Genomic DNA, 5992 nt, shown 5'->3' with positions numbered 1-5992 from the left:
TCAGTGGGTCAGCTAGATGATGCTGGTTTTCACACCACTTTTGGCTTTCAGAGTTGGAAAATTCAGAAGGGCTCTATGCTTTTGGCCAGGGGTGCCAAGTGTGGGACTTTGTATCCCTTACATGTATCAGGGGTATTTGATCATGTTGTTGCAATAACCGAGCAGCCAAGCACTTCTTTGTGGCATTGCAGGTTGGGGCACATGAGCCAGAATGGAATGAAACTCTTATGCCGTTTGAGTTATGTACCACATTTGAGTTTCTCTGATTTTGAATTTTGTGAGCATTGTCTCTATGGGAAGCAGACTAAATCAGCCCATAAAATAAGGGGAAAGAAAGAGTTTGAAATGCTTGATTTGGTGCATTCAGACGTATGTGGTTCCATGCCTACACGGTCATTAGGCGGGGCTGAATACTATGTGACATTCATTGATGATGCAACTAGGAAAGTGTGGGCTTATGCTATAGCTCGGAAGAGTGATGTGTTCCAGGTATTTCAGAAATAGCTGGCCTTAGTTGAGAATCAGTCAGGTAGAATGCTTAAATGCCTACGAACTAACAATGGTGGAGAGTATCTCTCTTATGACTTTCAGCATTTCTGTGATACACGTGGGATTAAGAGGGAGCTCACATCCCCTCGTACTCCAGAGCAAAATCCAGTTGCAGAAAAGATGAACCGTACCATTCAAGAAAGGTTGCAATGCATGCTTTCCAATGCAAGTCTTTCTGGTGGTTTTTGGGCTGAGGCAATGAAGACTGCAGTGCATGTGATCAATAGATCACCTAGTAAGAGTTTGGATGATGGTATTCCTGAAGAGGCATGGAGTGGCAAGAAGCCCTCTTACTCTCATTTGCGTATATTTGGGTGTGAGGCATATGCACATGTGCCAAAAGAGCTTCAAAAGAAGCTAGATCCTAAGTCTAGGAAATGCATCTTTCTGGGTTATGGTGAAAGTGGAGAGATGGGCTATCGTCTCTGGGATCCAGAAGCAAAGAAGATCATACGCAGCCATGACGTGGTCTTCAATGAGAAGAAGATGCATAAGGCACCCATGAGGGATGTGGAAATGAGGAGAATCACTTTCCAGGATGTGAATCCACCTGCATATGTTGATAGACAGCAAGCTGTCCATGCACCAAATGTGCAAGAAATGGTACAACCAAGTACTCCCATAGGTATACAATCAAGGGTAGATGATGGATCATCTATTGGTGGAAATGATGAGCCAAATGTGGCTGATATGCAAGTGGGACAAGAAGCTGAAATGCCCTTGAGAAGATCATCTAGAGTGTCTAGATCGCCTGATAGGTTTGTTCCAGGGGTAGACTATGTGATGCTTACTGATTGCAGGGAGCCTTCTTGCTACAAAGAGGTTATGATGCGTGAGGATCAACGCAAGTGGGAGTATGCTATGCAATCAGAGATGAGTTCACTTATGAAGAATAAGACTTGGGACTTGGTTTCTTTGCCACATGGAAAGAAAGCATTGCCATGTAAATGGGTCTACAAAATGAAGGTCACAAGTGATGATGTGCCTAGGTACAAGGCCCGTTTGGTTGCTAAAGGGTTCAAGCAAGAGAAGGGTGTGGACTTTGATGAGATATTCTCTCCAGTTGTGAAGATGACCACACTTAGATGCATGCTTGGACTAGTGGCAGCAGAGGATATGGAGCTTATGCAGATGGATGTCAAGACAGCTTTCTTGCATGGGGATTTGCATGAGGAAATTTACATGGTGCAGCCGGAAGGCTTTGAAGAAAACGGCAAAGAGCATTTAGTTTGCAAGCTGAAGAAGAGTCTCTATGGTCTTAAGCAAGCACCTAGAGAATGGTATCAGAAGTTTGATGCTTTCATTCGGTCCCAGGGTTTATAAATGAATGAAAAAGAAGATTAGGGTGGTTCTGCACCCACCAAAACTTGTGTGGCTCTCTGTCTCTCTCTCTCCTTATTCCGTTCTTGCTTCCGTTGAGAGCACTCTCATGCATAACCATGCCACATATTTAGTTTGCAATCTCATAGGTGAGTAGATTTATGCATAGCCCAGGGTCTAAGCATTGGCAGGCAGTTAAGCGGATTTTTCGCTATTTATATGGCACTATACATCTTGGGTTGTTTTATCCCAAGGGGGGTACATTACTGCCAGATTTGCATGCTTTTTCGGACTCAGATTGGGCTGGTTGCTATGACACTCGTGTGTCCACTGGTGGTTTTTGCTTCATGCTTGGAAGCTCATGCATATTGTGGTTGAGCAAGAAGCAACCTACTTTGGCCACTTCCAGTTGTGAAGCTGAGTACAGGGCAATCTTCACAGCTACGGTTGAGTGTGTTTGGCTCAGACACCTTGTGTGGCTGATTTGGGTGTTGGACAGGAGACTGCCACCACCATCTACACTGACAGTCAGAGCGCATTGGTAGTTGCGAGGAACCCAGTTATGTTAGGGAGAGACTCTCAGCAGGAGAGATCAGCTTGGTTTATGTGCCGACACAGGACAACCTTGCCGATCTATTCACAAAGGCACTTTCTCGTGAGAAGTTTGAAGCTTTCCGCAAAGCTTCGGGCTTGCTTTCCTTTGTGGATTGATCACCTTTGTAGGGCTTGGCACTTCCCTATACATTCAGTGCCAGCTCTTGATCACCACATCACTCCCAGGGGGGATTTGTTGATGTATTATGGTAGTGATGTGTGTGATCACACTTAGGACCGTCGGGGCACTTTTTTCCTCTCATCATCGTATATATGCCCAGTCTCATTCTAGGACTAATAATCTTTGTATCTTTGTATTGTGCACACTAAGGAATACACTCTATGTTGTGTGCTTACGGGCTTCTTCTCCTTCATGCTTCCTGTGCGTTCTTGCATCCATGTTCCAACAATGTTTTGCTCCCGTTCAATGCTGGTGGGTTGACTATTTGATTTCTGTAATTGGAGAATCATCAATTTGGGCAAGCAAGGGGACCCTTGCCCCGAAGTGAAGGAATTTGATAAAACCTTAAAGAGAAGAATTCTACAAGAATAAACTACAGACTATAGAAATGAAATACAATAAATTAAAGAGAATAATTCTATAAGAATAAACTACGAACTATAGAAATGAAATATAGGAAAGTAAAAAATTCCACGTACCAAAGAAGATCACAAATATACTCAATCCAAATAACATAACGAAAGCATAGCAAAAGTAGAGTTGAGATACAACCACCCTCCAAACCGGACGTGAAGCCTCCCCTCATCTAGCTCTTTGTAGCATTTTTGAGGTATCATTGTTTCCCATAATATTCGTCATATACCATGTGGGAGTTTACAAGAGATCCCAGAGCCTCGGAGGCACCAGTAGTCGTTATGTATGGCTCTTGTTGAGATCATTATGTTCCCATGCTCTAGTTATTTTCTTTTTAGACCTTTAACTGTACGTATAATTATGGTAGCATAGCTATATATTCTCGAGGAAATGCATAGGGTTGTAATCTTCCCTGCTTTAGCAAGACTTAACATACTACAACCTTCGTTGAATACATGCCTACCATGCCTTTATTCATTTTGACATGCCTTTTAGACAAAAGGAACTCTGAACTGAAACTCATTAACTCATGTTGTTGATGCTAGCACTACACCAACTCTGGTCTTTACCGTTTACTCACCATGGAGCTTGTAGGGTTGAGTTTACTCACCATGGAGCTTGTAGAGTTGCGTTTACTCACCACGGAGCTTGTAGAGTTGAGTTTACCGTTTAGTTTACTCACCATGGAGCTTAGGGCCTACAGATTGTAACGTACTCTTCGCACAACAAATCCACTTTGAAGTTAATTTATTTGCTTGGCCAAGTTTTGAAAAGTGTACAAAATCTTGTAAGGACTTGAGATTTCAATAGCACCCTTGTCTAAGGCTTTAAGTAAGATTTTGTATCCAAAATGCAAAAACAATCTCACTAGAAAGTCATTGAAAACGTTGGTATTTGAAAAGCTGTAAGATCCGTTACCAAAAGTACTAGTTCCAAAAGCAAAAAGGAATCCATTTATGAAAAAATTTACATTATACACCATAAAAGCCCCTAAAATGCTAAACATAATAGGTACTAGTATAATAATGATTGGAGTAGTAAACTCAGATTCGACGATAATCCCCATTTTTTGGGTAGCATTGAAAGGAAATTAGCCCAAAACTTGGTGCCTAAACCGATCATCATATCTGTCCCTAAGCCACCCCATAGGCTCGACTTCAAAACCATACATGAGGCTTCCACCTCAAACGACTTCTCCAATGATCAAAGGTCTTCGTTTTGTTGGCCAAAAATTTGAAGAATTTTGTGTTTTCAGTATGGCAGTGCCTCTATAGGAGTTAAGGTTGCTATATGTGAATATCCTTTGTTAAGCCTTTGTTTCTTCAAACAATTCAATATGGATATGTAGGGCAATTTCTATATATACTTAGACATAGATTACTTAAACAATTTTTGTTGGGCTAGGGCAACCTTTGGTTTTTGTCTCACCTCTATGTACTCTCAGCTAGTCATTAAGCTATTTGGTCTAGCTAGGTTAAATTCCTTCTTAACTAGAAAAAGAAAGTAAAAATAAGGAGTTGTATAGCCTTTCCTAGATCTCATAGTCCCTACAGAGGCCTTTGGCCCTATAAGTCCTTTGTTGACTTTACGAGCAAAGTAATTTTTAGGGCCTTCTCTGGTTCCCCAAGTAACCCCTCTTTATGTGATGTGTTTTTGGCTCACGTGTGTTTCTATTGTGTACTCGAACAAATGAATGCTAAAGGTGCAAATTAATTACCTTTATCCTTCTCAAGCTTTAGTATTTGTATTCAACAAATGGGTGCTGTAGCCCTTTCATCTAACATGAGACCTCCTCTCGCCCATCGTCTCTATCCCTTGTGGCTCTAAGGTCATTATTCACTTTATTGTTGAGATCTGTGTTTCTCTCGTTCCACAAGGGAGGTCTACAATGTAGCGAGAACTTCGACAACATAAATATGTCATCCAAGGATGTAGCTAACCCAACAAGTGCATGGAAGCAGTGGTGCAAGTGTCAAGAGACCGCTTGAGGTGCAATGGACCACAACGTAGCTAATCTATCTCACTATTGAGGTCATGTGTGTGTAGATCCTATAGGGACAAGCTAATATAGCACAAATGGAATGATCCTAAGCCACCCAACCCACCTAACTAAGCATACGCAAGTCTCGACTGGTAAGCTAACTACACAAGCAAAATCTCCCAAAACGCATTCCAATCGCTCACCTACGAGGAGGTGTGAACTTGAAAAGTAGAGCTACACTAATCCGAATCATGCATGGGTGGTCTCTACTCGTAGAGCTAAGCCTCTAAACTATACCTATGAAGTTTGGTCAGAATTGGATAACTTTATCGTGCTTAATCTACTAAACATGCTTAGGATTCTTAATTAAACAACTAATTAATCTGCTAACAAAACATTAACAAATTAATAATGGAAATGAAGAGCATAGGACACATAGTAACCTCATCAAAATAAACTTGAATTTGGAGCATCGAGGCGATAGTAGCAAGCATTGAAAGCTTGGGTGCTCGTAGTCTCACTGGAGCTCTCACACAAGACTCCCTTACAAATGAGCGGATTTCACTTATACAAGCCACTTTGGACGCTCCACCCGAAATTGACCGACACACAAACTAGACATATCTTATACAACTTGGAAGCATTTTAGCCCTAGATTGACTCAATTACAATCAAATTATCCTCTTGAGACCTTCTCGAGACCTAGATTGACTCAATTGCAACAATCAAATTATCCTCTCGAGGCGATGCGACATGCACGGCATGGTTGCTGCAAGACCCATTTTATAAAAGATCAAAAATTTGGTTCGCACTTCAGGGGCATTTCTCCCAGCACATTAGCACTATTTTGGGCTCTTTATTTCTTCATGAAACATTCCCCCCACCTAATCTGCACACATGCTTGGGCGTGTTGATGAAACATTGTCAAGGGCCTTGATGGTGGTTGTCTTTGA

The 5992-nt window shown here is 41.7% G+C and overlaps 1 pseudogene; it reads left to right on the top strand.

Moving 5' to 3' along the window:
• Nucleotides 1-1984: 1984 nt before the first annotated feature.
• On the top strand, nucleotides 1985-2697 carry LOC147905207 (secreted RxLR effector protein 161 pseudogene; annotated as a pseudogene).
• The last annotated feature ends 3295 nt before the right edge of the window (nucleotides 2698-5992 follow it).

This window comes from Dipteris shenzhenensis, chromosome 2 (genome assembly GCF_047967505.1).
Source record: "Dipteris shenzhenensis isolate YYH24624 ecotype China chromosome 2, Dip_SZ_1.0, whole genome shotgun sequence".
Lineage (NCBI taxonomy): Eukaryota > Viridiplantae > Streptophyta > Polypodiopsida > Gleicheniales > Dipteridaceae > Dipteris > Dipteris shenzhenensis.
This window is presented reverse-complemented; position numbering and strand designations above follow the sequence as displayed.